The following is a 15,471-nucleotide window of genomic DNA, read 5'->3' as shown; positions in this document are numbered from 1 at the left end:
ATTCATGTTCATGTTCACTCCCTCAACCAGCTCAATTTTCCAGAGAGAACTTTCCTCACTGATTCACCTACTTTCCAAGAGGAAAATTACCTGCTGAAGAGATACCTTGATAAATGACTGAACCTATTCCTAAAATGTCTCATCTTTCTCAAATCCATCCCATTCTACTGTAAATCCCCTTGGGGAAAAAGTTTGGATGACTGACAGTAGAGGAGCAGGCTGATGGGTCATCTTTTGAAGTAAGGGAGAATTTAATTACTGTGCAAAAGCTGGTGTGGCGAGAGAACCTGATGAGAATGATCCACTGCTCTCATGTAGGAGAGGAGACGTGGAACAAAATTAAATTTTCATTGCTGATTGGCACTTAACAGTGAGAGATGTGTGACAAAAGCTGGAGTCAACTGAGGACACGCGCACACACAAAATCTATTTCACATAGATTGACTGCCACACCCAACATGCCAGAGAGGAGAAATTACCCAAACACGTTTTTAAAAAAAACTGTTATTCGCTGTTATCTTTTTAAGCAGAGGGTGAAAAGCATGCCGATAGAGGCTCCTGAAGTCATAAAACAAAATAATCAACTCTTTGCCTTCCTGCTAATTTAAATTAAAACAGAGCGGCTTCAAATGTAAGTCTTGCATGTGTAATACAGTTTAATATCTTTATGTGGAATCTGATTTGCATAGTGCTTTAGGGTTTTTTTCCCCCCTCAAACACTTGACATGCTGTGCTTAGTCAGAATAATCACAAAACACAGAATAATACAGACATGACACAACAGTTGTTAGGCATTGTCTTCGATCATGTTTCCACTTTCACATTTATAAATTCCTCCAGACTATCTGGCATCTGTTGCACTGAGGAAATGTTGTAGCTTTACATTCAAATGCAAATAAATTGTAATTTTAATGCTCAACCCCAGAGGATGTGATGATGTGAAGAGGCAAAAACAAGGGGCGCAGAGCGAGCAAGCAAAGGTTTTCCTCTCCTAGAGAAATGTTTCCATTCACTTGTTCCTGATTCTATTTAAATCAGTCAATGCGGCAATTAGATGTGAGGGAGCACTCCCAAAGATGTGTGCGTGCTGCAGAAATAAGATGTAATGCTGGGATCTCATACATGTAAACACATGATTTTGAGGTGATTATATTTATGATTGTTGAAAAATGTCTACAGATGTTACAGAAGTGTTATGAAACCACCATGCAAAGTCCGAAAAAAATCCAACTTAATGCTCTGAACTTCTGCTTATCTCTCCCTTTCTTAAAGCTAAAATACAAAGTGGTCCAGCCAATGAATGAGACTTTTGTGACTGGCCACTTCAATCATATTTTAGGACAGAAGAGGATTAAGAAAAACATTTAGTGCAGATTACTGACAGAGTTCTTCATCTGGATCCATTTTCATGTCAATAATTGTTGTCTTAAAAGTCTGGGCCGTGGTGACAGCATGTCATATGGGAAGTTTCTGAATTGGTCAAATCATAGAATTTGAGAGGAAATCTCTTCTGTTAATCTTTTCTTTTTCTTTCTTCACAGAGAGAGTGCTAAAACTAATTTTCTATGTTAACACCAGTCGGGATATACTTATGCTCAGACTGTCATGACATGTCATTCACATTAATCTTCGGTCAGAAGCCAACAGTCAATTCAGTCCTATCTGTTGTCCTTTCCTGTGACATCGGAGCACTGCTGGAGTAATCCTTTGAAAGTGTGAGTGGAAGAAAAATTACATGTAAATGAGAATGTTTTGACCCCTTAAAAACACACAGAGGATTATGAACGTACTCTTAAAATCGATTGTCAAGATAAAGTGACTAGTCTACAGCCATGCTAGTGGCTCTGTGAGGCTGCACAGTGGTGATTTGAGCTAACATCAGCATGCTAACATACTCACAATAACAATGATAGCACACTGATGTTTAGCAGGTAGAATGTTAACCATGTTCACCATCTTAGTTTAGTGTGTTAGCATGCTAACATTTGCTCATAAGCACTAAACTATGTGCAAGAGAGGCTGATGGGAATGTCAATAGTTTTGCATATTCCAAAGTATTGGACAAACTGAAATTTTAACCCGATGATGGCACTAGATGAAAAGTCAGGGGAATCACCAATGTCATTAGGATTCATCCTCTGGGAACCATAAACGTCTGTGCAAAATTTCATGGCACCCGATCCAATAGTTATTTCAGTCTGGACCAAAATGGTCGATAGCCCGAGTGACTCTGCTAGCATGGCTAAAAAGTCCGAAATTATCAACACATTTTCTAGAGGAGTTGTCATGAATTTGCTTGTACTTTTCTAATTTTGCATAGTTTCTTATGTCACTATCAGAAATAGACAGACACATAGCTTCAACTTTGCCTCCTCCAGAATCCAATTTGTTGTTTCTCTCTGTATAAATCCTTTTCCTCTGAAATTGACAAAAAGCCAAACCATAAAAGAGAATTTGGATCAGTCCGGGAAGCAGTATTGGACCCGACCAGCACCTAAAAAAAAAAGTCCACTTTCATACTTTGTTTTATCTTTCTTCTACTCCTTGTCATGAAATGGTGAAAAACCTTTTCTATCTTTTAACTGCTTGTTGGCGTGTCAAGCATTCAAACCTGAAAATAAAAAACACGACTGTTTATGAATCAGCAATGTGTCAGTATGTGAGTAGAGAAGACAGCCTCTTCATGCTTGGTTAGGTTTTCACTCTCATACTCAGTAGGGCAGAAGGTTATGCCCACAGGCTTTAAATCACATTGGAAAGGTCCTTCTTGCCAAGCAAGGTATTGTCTTTGGCTAGTAAAGTTTTAATTTTATTCTTGAAAACAAAAATATTAGACGATAAGTCAGTCAAATAAAACAAAAATGACAAAAAGAAGAGCGTCTGAGGGCTGTTAATCCTGGTTGTGGGCACATTAGCAGCGTCAAATAAATGTATAATGATGAAAAGATGAGCTGGTAGTCCTTGTTCCTTTTGGTGCTTTGGAAAGTGCCATACTCGATTAGGCCCTACATGTCTGCCTGGGTATTACGGATGACATTAAGAAAGCTGTTCACCGTCTCTATCACCGCTTCCATACAACCGTGACTCACCAGCACCCCCACAATGCATTGTGGCCGAGCCCCGAACACTCCCCCAAGAAAATCCCTCCACTGGCCTGGAGCGACAGCGAGTACAGAGACAGGATTTATCCAGTTTGTGCCCTCAAAGCTCCACTCACAGCGTTTAGAGGATGTACACTGTCAGTCGCAAGTGAGGGTGAGAGGACAGTTCCTCTTGTGTTTGGCAAGCGTTCTGAGGGGGGAAATGTGCTTTGCTATGACACATTTATGCTTGATTAGGTTACTGTGTTCTCTACAGATGTGTGTTCTTAGTCCTGATTTAGTGTTGAAGCCTCTGCAGGGTGCCTTTCATAAGCTCTTCATATATTGCCAAGAAGATGTTAAGACACTGACGTGTAAAACATGCTTTGGCAGAGGCCTTTTGCGGAACAGGAGCTCAAAATGAATAAGTGCACATGGTAGAAGTGTTTAGTACTTTTGATTAAGTGACGGGATTATCTCCTCAGAGTACTTGTTTGAAATTCAGACAAACCAAAGGCAGAAAAAAAAATCTCAGTGTGCAAAACACTGAATCTGAAATTGTAAATCAAAGTGAGTGATGCAGTGATTCACGATGAGCACAGTGATGATGTTTACTAGAAGTGAAACCATCGCTTAGCGCTCACAGAAGAGGCTTAGGAGTATTCCTGCTTATATTGAACCTACGCAATGCTTTTCCTTTGAGAAAACAACTGATGCATTAAAGGAAACCCTGAATACATGAGTAGAGAAACATAACAAATGCAGATGCTTCCATACAGGGCATGAGGGGTGAATGGTTTAATAGTATAAAAATTATGTGAATCACATGTTATATGGCCTTCACAGTCATCAGATCTCAACCCGACTGACCACCTTGCGCTTGTGCCTAGTTGTGCCTGTTTTGCAGCAAACGTCTTTGATTCACCAAAATTACAAAAATATTCTGGTCACGCCCATTTGTGTTTGTGTCTAGAGATTGTGTTTGTGTCTGCGTCCTTATCATGGAGAGGGGCAGGACAGAATAATCATGGAGATAACAACAACCTCCACTTGAAGGCATTCATAGTGTTGCACTCATTTGCACACATGAAAAATGACAGAAGTAAGTAGTTGTTGAAGAATGAAAAAAAGATTGAAAGAAAAGATCAAATCTACACTTTCTCACCTCCACGTACCTTGCCAAGTGCTGCGTAAAGTGGTTGCGTTTGTCATATTGTCAATTTAGGAAGTTACTGAAATTGACCATCCGACAAGCACTTAGTTTGATGCTAAATGTCATCTCTTGTCTGTCATTGTGTTCATGTTAGCCATTTTCTTTTTAACGGGAGTTATTTTTCTCCTAACCTTTCAATAGAGAGTGACTTGTCCATTCCACCAACTTCATTTCCAGCCAACATGAACGTGCAGCAGTAGCGGACGCAATGTTTTTTTCATGTTGGTCTAAAAAGTATGCTGACCTGTTCTCATTCACACTTTGGTGACAATTTTTCCATCACCATTTTTCTGGCACTGGCACTGAATTAGTTTGGAGTAAAATGATGAGACGGGAAGCATCTTGTTTTGCGGGAACTTTACTGAACAAAGTTTGATGAGGAACAAAACAACTGTATACACTTAGCAAGCAAAACATAGGGGGCGCGCAGCAGACCGTTCCCAGCATTCCCTGCCAATCATCTCTCGCGCTGCTGCTCATGGGAAATGTAGTTCGTTTGAACATATTGTGAAGGTAAACAACAAAACGATCATAAACATTAAAGCAATGATGATCATTTTAACTTTATATTTAGTATTGTTCAATATCGATAAACTGCAAATAATAAATTGCAACATCCTCCCCCCCGATGAACTATAGTTCATCACTCTCTACTCATCACTACTAAGTATCATTAATTTCCAAAGGAATATAGTAACTGTACTGGTCTTCAAAAACACCGTTCCAAGGGAAGTGCGCACAGAACATGCGCGTATTAATCCATCTCTCTCCAGGAAAACATCTTCAATCTTTGCTGTCTTCCATGTCTGTCGTGGCATCTTGTCCTCTGCCACGAGAACGACATCTCCCACCTTCAGTACCTCTGCCGTGGGGTTTACACAATGGTGAGCAGACCTTAAATTCATCAAGTAGTCCCTGCACCAACAAGTCCAAAATTCATTTAACAGCCTCTGACTGTATTTCCATCTCTTTGTCAAGGCTTCTCGATTCTGAGCAGCTGGCTGAGTGTTAGATGCAATGGTCTTGGGTGGTAGAGATGTAGGTCGGTTACCGACCAGAAAATGAGCAGGAGTCAATGGCTGAGGTTCATCCAATTCGTTGTGAGCGTAAGTGAGGGGTCTTGAATTTAGCACAGCCTCTACTTCAGTTAAGATTGTTCAGAATCCTAAATCTGTCTCTGACTTGCATGAGTGTATCTCTTATACCCAAGTGCAAAACCTTCTCAGGACAGTTCACAATACCTGTGTTTAGCAGGGAGTATCCATGGGTGATACCACCTAGGAATGGCCACAAGATGTAGCTGTGGCAACTCGTCACACCACAGCTTCCATTTGTGGGCTAAATCTGGGGGTAGTTCCTCATCCCACTTGAGGCCTTGCTCCCACATTTCCTGGAAGAGACATTTTACACGGATGGTATAGGGTGTTAGGAAACCTATTGGATCATAGATACGGGATGATATCTGAAGGACACTCCACTTAGTACTCTTTCCTTTTCAAAACATCCAGCACTTGCTGCAAGTTGATTACAAAGTCATTGTGGTCTTGCCTCCATATTAATCCCAACACTTTCAATGCAATGTTGTGTGTCTCTGAGTCTGCTGGGCTTACATTCTGGTCTTTCATCCATCTCGCTCTCAGGTCAGAGGAGTTGGTTGTCCATTTCCGCAGTTCCATTCCTGCAGCAGCCAAGATGTCCTTGGCTTGCGCTGTTATAGAACAGGCTTTGTTTACATCAGGTGAGCTTGCAATGAGGTCATCCACATATAGTGACTCTCAGAGTACTGCCACAGTTTCTGGCTGTTCAGACTCATACTGTTTGAGATGGGTTCTAATTGTCGCTGCCAACAGAAAAGGGCTAGACGCAACTCCGAATACAACTCTGTTCATTCTCATGATGCAGAGCTCCTCTTCAGAGTTCTGTGAAGAGGGATCATAGGTCCATAAGAACCTCACAACATCTTTATCCCTCTTTTTCAGTCCGATCTGCAGAAAAGCCTTTACGATATCAGCTGTGAAGGCAACCTTGTGAAGGCGGAACTTAATAAGCACATGGAATAAGTCTGGGTTTAAGTTAGGCCCGACAAGCAAACAGTCATTGAGGGAGGGCGAACCCTCTTCGTGTGACGACGCATCAAACACTATTCTCAATTTGGTTGTTGCCTTATCGTCTCGGATTACTGGATGGTGTGGCATGTAATACTTCGCTGTGCTGGTCTGCTCTACTATTTGTGTGTCCTCTACTTCCTCACATATCTCTTGCTGCAGATATTCTTGAATCACATCACTGTTTCTCTCATAGAGCACATTGTCAGTTCTAAATCTTTTCTTGAGAGCTTCAAACCTCTTTCTTGCAATGTTGCCATTGTCTTTAAGCTCAGATGTATCTATGCCACATTTCCACGGCAACTCAACTTGGTAGCGTCCATTTTTAAAGCATACCGTCTGTTCAAAAGTCTAGCACTTCAGCTTCTTCTATAGTTGGTGATTTGTCATAGACAATGCCGAGAGATTCAATTTCCCAAAATGTGTGTAACTGCTTTGAGATCTGATCGTCTTCTGCCACGCTAATGTGCATACTTGTGGTTTCCATCTCGCTTGAGTTTGAAACAATACCTTGAATGGTCCAGCCAAAGGCGCTGTCCAGAGCCACAAGGGAATCTGTTAACCTCCCTCAGTCCATGCCTTTGCTGTCTGCAGCAACACTGTTTTGGTTCTTTTGATTTGATATTTTCTGTACTTGACACAGATGGAACCACAGTGTCAGTCTTCATGCTAGACATTTCTGGCTTTTTTTCGCTTTGTTCACACACAGACTGATGATGGCGACGACTGCAGAGTGGACATGTAACACCCTTAGCTTTACAGTATTTTGCTATGTGTCTTGTGCCAAGACACACAAAACATCGCCCAATGTTTTCAATTTCTCTTTGCGTGCAGCTACTGAACAATCGGGACAACGCTGTGACTTATGGGTTGCGCTGTCACAGAATACACAGTTTGTTGGAACTGTAGGGCAAGCTGTATGCAACGTAGCAGCTGATGGAGCGTTCAGTCTTTTGGGTCGTGATTCACTACCTGGCACTGCTTTGTTAAATGGTTTCTGAACAGCTTCCCTTTGTATGCAATTGGGTCTTGTGAGCTGCTGTGCTCTTTCTCTGCTCTGAACTTCAAGCTGCAAAAATGCCATGAACTCAGGTACACTCGATACATCATTTGTGCCAGCCTTTCGTGTATAACTGAGTGCAATGTAATTTGGAATCAGCTGCATTAGTATTGGTCAAAGAAGGCTGCCATAAGAATCACAGTGAATGCCGGCAAACTCTAAACTGCGAATCTGTATCTCACATTCATCATACAGCTGTCTTAATGCTGTGATGTCATATGATTTCTTCAGGTTTAGCAGTTTGGACATATGTGCATTCACTACAAGGTCCTTCCTTCCAAATCTGTCACTAAGCAATATAATTGCAGCATCATAATTACTATCACTCAATGTAAGGCCTGCCACCGCCTTAGCTGCAGCTCCAGTTAAGTAGGATTTCAAGTAGGTGAACTTTTCTCTCTTGCAAAGCGCATCATTTAAGTGAATGGCAGTCTCATATTGGTTCCAAAACTCTTGCCAAGCACTTATTTCTCCATCAAATGTGTCAATTATCAACTTTGGCAATTTAACTGATGGCCTGTTATGCGATCTGTCAGTACTTACGTCACTTTAACGCGCAGTTGAATCTCTGCTGCATTAAATCAGTCGGGTGGCACGTCTTTTCCATAACAATACAGTCTTGATATTCCTGCTCCTCTATTCCCTTGTCCAGTTCTGATAAGTTTTCCTCTCTCGTACTCAACAATGACAACAGTTCACGCAATTTCTCACAATCCGCATTGTCCTTGTTGATGTCTTCTTCTATACGAGTCAAAAGCTTTGTAGTGGAAGCTCTCATCGTTCTGCGCAAAACAACTGTATACGCTTAGGAAGCAAAACATAGGGGCGCGCAGCAAACTGTTCACAGCATTCCCTGCCGATCATCTCTCAGGCTGCTACTCATGGGAAATGTAGTTCGTTTGAACATATTGTGAAGGTAAACAACAAAGCAATCATAAACATTAAAGCAATGATGATCATTTTAACTTTACTACAAATAATAAATTGCAACAGGCACAGGACAATGATATCCACGGTCTGGGCCTACAGTCCACACTAAAAAAGACAAACGTGTTAGGGTCATTGTCTGCTTTCTTGGATTAAAGTTGTATGAACCTTCCCTGGGAAATGAAAGGGAAGCCATTGATTTTTTTCTCTACCCAATTACCCAGAAAAACAAAACTAACTGGCACACAATTAACTTTTTCCTCTCCTGCGATCGATTTTTGGATTGGACAAACACGCATGCATTCAATTTTCATGGATGTGTGTATACGGTATGCCTGTTTGTGTAAATTACAGCAAAGGTTTTGAATCAGCACGTCAGCGTCTTCCCGTTTACCTGAGCCCCTTGACATTGTAATAATAATAAAAAAAACATGTCTGTATTGTTTTCTAAGAGTGTTGTAGTTTGTTTAAAGCACTTGCTTTAAATGCATACTGTGTCTGATTCAAATGAAAAAACAGATGCTCTGAGTAATTAATACCCAGAAATGATCAGAGAAGCGTGACTTGGCCACGAATCCCTAAAAAATGAGGATAAAACAAATTATCTTTGAGAAACACTTTGAAGTAGACATGTTAATATTCTGGCAATAAACTGAAAGTTAGTTGTTTTTTTTTTTTTCAGAAGATGGACTAGTCATTTTGTTCAGAAAGAGTCCAACCAAACAACACACATGTTGTGTATTTTCGTGTGAATTGTTTTTGATGATGGGTGTACAAGAAGAATCTTAAAAGCCTCTGTGTTGTACTATTAGTCATGAAACCACTGAATGTGTGGCATTTAGCGCATCAAGGCTGCACGCGCTTCACAGCCCCTTTAATGGTTTGACATCCTTTCAGATCGCCATTATCAACTTTTCAAACTTGGAGTCATTATTTCCAGCAGCTTTCTTTGCAGCAGATGCCTAGAAAGACATGACAGGAAAAGTACACAGTGTGAACGAACCCCCCCCCCCAAAGATCGACTGTCTGTCACTTTCTAATGTTTATTCATCCAGCCGAATGAAATTTTCAGGAGGGAAGAAAAGTGAAAGATAAACATGCAGAAAGCATTTCACTGTCTCCCTTTATGTTTGAAAGACACTTGGTGACTTAGTGAAACTTGAAATACAGGCTTTACAAAATGTATTTCTCTGCTAGATTTCACATATATTGCTTCTTTCATTGTGATGATAATTTAAGATCCAAGCAGGTCCCATCTTATATCCATTTCAGCAGCAGTAAAGTTTTCCTGTGTGCTGTGAGAGTTCAATTACTACCAGCTACTCTGCTATAACTTCACCTGTTTGGGAGAAGATGCACAAGTTAATAAGAGGCGATGGCAATATCAGAGGAACGAGAACGAGTCTCTTCAGGCTCCATGATTTAGATCTATTAGGGAGAGGCTGGGTTTGCATGTGTTCGTATAAAAGCCAGACTGGATCTGAATGAGCTCCATTCTTCTCAAATGAGAAGAGACATACAGCATTTCTTAGCCAGTTTCCTCCTTGGTTGGAAATATCCACTTAAAACAGTATTAATTTTTCTCCTCTGTCAAAATAACGAGTTGGTACAGCAAAAAATAAATATTACAATTTTTATAAAAGCTGAAAATGTGTATTTGTATGCAGAGTGAACAGTATAATGTGATAAATTAAAATAAACTCCATGGTAATGTAACCTTAGTTACTGTAAACATTACATTTTCTCCTACAAGCTTGCCAACTGCACATGCACTAGAAAACTAAACTGGACGCTTGCTTCATGTACTATATGTTTGTACTGTATTCCCCATCCCTGGTCCTATTCTTGTTAAATGGTCGCACACAGTTCTCTTTTTTTGACTCATGTTGTTGACAGTGAGCCCAGCGATACCAGTTCAACTGTTAATCAAAGTTCTGCAGCTGAAGCGACAAGACAGAAGACAATAGGGATAAGATAAGTAAGGTTTGGGTTTGGCTAGCTGGCTCTTTAGCTATGTCAGGTGCCTTGTGTTGAAACTTTTCATAACGCTTGTCAATGTCACTTTTGGATGGGGCAGGATATTTAAAAAAGGTGCTACAGCAAACTTTTGAAATGTTGAACTCATTGTTATGCATGAACGGTTATGATTATTGACATGTTGTCGCATGAGTGTCACGCAGGGAACAGGGCCCAAACGCAGACGTCGAGGCAGTTCACAAATGTATTACAAGGGAAGGCTTACACTGATAGTCAGGCAGGCAGAGGTCCAAATCGGGAAGGCAGTCCAAGACAGGCAAGGTACAAAATCCAAAAATCCATGCAAGGTCAACAAGGAACAGAGGGGAACGTCCAAACTGACCAGAAGGGAAACCACGTGCAAATGCAAACTACAAGCTGACACTGAACAAAGGAAAAAACCCGGACTAAATACACACAGGTAGGGGAGACAACGAGACACAGGTGCAATTAATCAAGGCGGGGCCAACAATCTAAACTGGAGGGAAAGCAAACAACACAGGAAGTAAAACAACAAGACACACAACGAGAGGAGAACATTACACAATAAAACAGGAAACAGGACATAACCCCAGAAACATGACACAAGTTAGTACTTAACATTAACAAATTGGAGACTAACCACCATTGTAGACCATTTTTTCTTGCACAAGGATTTAATGAAGAAACAAAACCTACAAAAATTAAACTGCTGTAGGTCTATATTAATATTATACTAGTGGTGTATATAGTATACTATTATATGAAATTATATGAATATACAAACATTATCCTATTATATAAAATATATTAATAAAGTTATTGTTATAAATATTGTTCAGTAATCTTGTTTGAGTGTGGCTTGGGTTTTGTGGGTGGTGGTGTAACGCCAGGGTGGGTGTTAGGTGGGCCAGTCTGAGTCAAAAAGTCAAGGGCCGTTTTTCATTCCCAGTCCATCACTGGTATAGAAGTACATATGCTGTCCACCTCGGAGTATGATGAAGGCAATAGTGTGGATGAAGCTACAAACTTGCTAGTATTGGCTGATAATAAATGCCAGCAACTTGGAGTACTGTAGAAGTCTTAACTTACTCCCCAGAAGGTTATCTGTCGTCAGCACTGAGGTTTTATTAATAAGTGATGAAAACCAACAGTGGAAATTTTATTTCATCTTTTAGGGAGTGCTACTGGAGTTCTGTGGTCACTTCCCAGAGTTCCTGGCAGGGTATGACTAACAGTTGTTTGGACCAATAGAAGAGCAGCAGAGCTGCACCACACAGATTCCCTCCCTGATTACCGAAATGACCAAGCTCAGAAAAACAGAGAAGCGCAAAGAAAAACTGAGAATCGCAAAAACACAGGAAACACAGTCACACTGAAGCTGTGAATTTGGATGCAAACGCATTTCTTAGCATTTCACATTGCAGCCAGTTGTCATAGTTTGGAATGATAATGGTTTTGGGTTGCAGTTATTGTTGAATGGTTTAATTAATTAACAGGCAAAATGAATCCCATAGTCTTGCTGTGTTGGTGTTGATTAAAGAAAGTGTAGCCTGCTTATTACCCACAGCCCAGTGTGACTGGAGAGCACTACCCATCAAGAAATCAGGGTTACAGCATAAACATACATGATCATAAAAATACAGAGCCTGTGATTGCTACTGATATAATTAATGGGAAAAGTTAAGTCTTAAGTTTTCCCAATTACTAGTTTGCAAGTATTAGTGTAAAACATGCAATCAGAAGAATGCGTTGCGTTCCTGTGTACAGTTGCACACATTGCATGAGACCCTTCAAGGGGAAAAAAAAAATCAGAGAGCAGACTCACTTCTCTTTCAGGTTTTCAGAAAGAACCAGGCTAATTTAGTTTAAGAGGAAAACTGTAAAACTGAAAAAGTGTGTTCTCTGCTCTATACTGCATTTAGCAGAGAGCCTACCCTGCATTCAGCCCCTCTGGTTTGGTTGGCAGGCTTCATTAGTGATTAAACATTTCAGCACAAGCTTTTCTTCAGAATATGATTGAATGCTGCGACCAAGCTCACACGGCAACTTTGTATACAAAACACACACACATAAGAAGACATGTCACACACTGCTTCTGGACTCCTGTATAAGTCTCTGGACGTGGACAGTTACATGTGGTAAGATTTTCACTTCAGATTAACATTTTGACCTTTATCTTGACATCTGCAGGAACACCACTCACCTCCTATCCTTTCCTCAAAGAAAGACAACACACTTAATCGTTCATGTCAGAAAAGTATTGTCACACAGACCTGTAAGGGCTGAATTGTGTTCCACATCTGACCACATCCAACCATCCAACCTCAAATTGAGAATAACTGAGAAACGGCCATTTATATTTAATGGGGAAGATTGTTAAGGGGAAATCTTGGTACTCACCAAGTTAGTCTGTGAGATCTGCATAATTGTTGAGCGTAATTCTGTTACAACACAGGGTTTCCCATTAGTTTACATGCCTCTCTGCAAATGAAGTGAGTTTTGGTTCAGGCATGATGTGTTTCTTTTTATCCTCTCAACACACAAATAAGCTTTGAAGAGTGGACAAGCATAAAAACAAAACAAAAAATACAGATAGACCTCTCAGCACTACTCTTACAACCTCACACTGATTTCATGGCCTGCTGAAGGCTGAAAGGTGATGATAATGGACTGGTTACCTCACATACCGATGACCCACTTTAGTTTAAAATTAGGCTATTGTTGTGGCATGAGAGGGAGTAATCAGTAAAAATGCAGCACAGAATGAGCCACGGTTAATTTCTTGCCCTGACTGACTTTGTTGTGAAGATGTTTCCATGTTCCCAGATCTCAGCAATTACTTTGGTAAGTACAATGTCATCGTAACTGGAAGATATAGTGACCAAATGATTCAAATAAGCCCCAAGTTTAAAAAAACAGGTTTATGTTTTGGTTAAAATAAATATTTTGTTAAGGTCAGGGAAACATCATGGTTTGGGTTAAAATGACCACTACATTAAGATTAGGGGTTGTTCGATGTCATGGTTTCAATAATGAACCAGTGGTTAAGGTGGGGGGATGATTGTGGCCATGATTAAAAGAATCCAACATTGTAAATGTGTTACAACCTCATGTTCTCACCAGCCACTACACTACACACACCGCACTCCCTCACCCGATTACTAATTCCTATCACCTGTCACCTAGTACACACCTGCACGTAATCAGCCACTCTACTCCTCCATAAATTCCAACTCCTCACCTCAGTCAGTGTCCGGTCTCGTTCGTATGAAGGACAGAGCTACGCTTCCAACCTTCAATACTCCACGGACTCACCCACGACGTTACGTCAAGACTACCGCCACTCTGAACTCCTGAGTGTGTCGCTCCAGTTCCCGAACTCTTCTGCCATCAGCGAAATAAGGGACGGTATCATTACCACTCTCACCCATTCCATATTACCTCTGTGTATAAATAAACTCTCTCAGTCTCCTCACCGTTGACTCCGGTTGTTCTGTCCGTAACAAAATGGCTGCATTTATATAGCGCTTTTATCCAAACTGCTTTACAATTTGCCTCTCATACACACTAATGGCAGTGAGCTACCATGCAAGGTGCTGGCCTGACCGTGGAGAGCAATTTGGGGTTCAGTGTCTTGCCAGTGGCTTTGGCTCTGCCTCCTGAGAGTGAAAGTTCATTCTTGGCCTTGGAAACAGTAGTTTGACTCTGTGGAGGTGGGCATGGGTAGCTGTCAGCTGCAGAGGGAGAGGTGGGGGAGTGGCTCAGGTGAGCAGCGTCAGGGAGAGGTAATTGTCACAGCTGAAAGTGATTGACTAATTATGCTCTCCCTAAATACACAGTAGCATGCTGGACCTGGGGTCTTTCTCACACACACACCCACACCCACCATCGCCACGTCAGCCAGCCGGCCAGCCAGCCAGCCAGGGAGGCTGGGCTGCCATTGTATGGGCGTGCTGACAGAGAAGCCTCGAAACCAGCGTTGGAGCCGGACAAGCGAGGCGCGGTCCAGAGTTGGCAATTACCAAGTGTAACATTGTGTGTGTAACAAAGGCAGTAATAAAGAAACATTACCTGTAAGTGGTGTCTCAGCGTGTGTCAGGCGAACTCACAGTAGCACAAACACGCTAAAGACTCGTCCGAACAAACTTCTTTCCCTGAGGAAGCTCGTGAGATGTAGCTGAAAGCTCCAAAATACAGAGATGCAGAGATCTGACCTTTTCTCTCCCAATACAGATTCCATTACCTAAACTGAGGGTATACCAGTGCCTTCTTTTTTACCAAATTTAAAATTTGTATACCTCACTCTATCGAACCCATTGGGATCTGTTTGTTTTATGTAAGATAAAATGATGAACACCACCATGAATGAATGAATGTAAATGATAGCCGAAACACTGAATTTTATAATAACATTGACAAAGCAGCTGTATTTCAAGAGGATGGATCACATCATGGCCAATACCAGATCTGCTTAATAGGAGCGGATTGGATCGGTGCATCACTGCTGGCAAAAATTACAAAATTGTATTTAATTCTATAACATAACACTAGGTTGTCACATAAATCAAAATCCAAAAAGTTAAACAATTACATATTTTGGAGCAAACTTAGTCTGTAAGTTTACACTGTCCACTGCCACGTAGAAGAAGCAGGATTCTCAAAAAATCCTATTACTTCAGTGACGACTACAAGCACCCAGATCAGCCAATGACAACCATCCACAGGTCGGGAACCCAAGTAGAAGTAAGACTCAAACTCCTCCAACAGAGTAGAATATTTACCTCAGTGTTTCGTGGAATCCTTGTTTTACTTTCTGTCTTCGTTGGTCACACAGTTTGAGCTGAAATGAGGAATTAGCATCTATCACAGGTTCACATCCAGGCCGCTAATGTTTTCATTCTAACCAGGTTCACAGCAGGGTGGAGGTTCAGGTCTGGAGGGGAGAGGTTTGTTTGTGAAGGATGTTCGGGAATCCTTTTCGCGCTCCACTTTCAAACCTCTGCTTTGCCCCCGAGACTCAAAGTGTGACCAAAGAAATACGTTTACTCGGGGGTGCAGTGAAGGGCTGCCTCAGTCACTGTGGTGTGG

The sequence above is a fragment of the Siniperca chuatsi genome, linkage group LG5 (genome assembly GCF_020085105.1).
Source record: "Siniperca chuatsi isolate FFG_IHB_CAS linkage group LG5, ASM2008510v1, whole genome shotgun sequence".
Lineage (NCBI taxonomy): Eukaryota > Metazoa > Chordata > Actinopteri > Centrarchiformes > Sinipercidae > Siniperca > Siniperca chuatsi.
The sequence above is the reverse complement of the archived record's forward strand: the minus strand, read 5'-3'. Positions refer to the sequence as shown.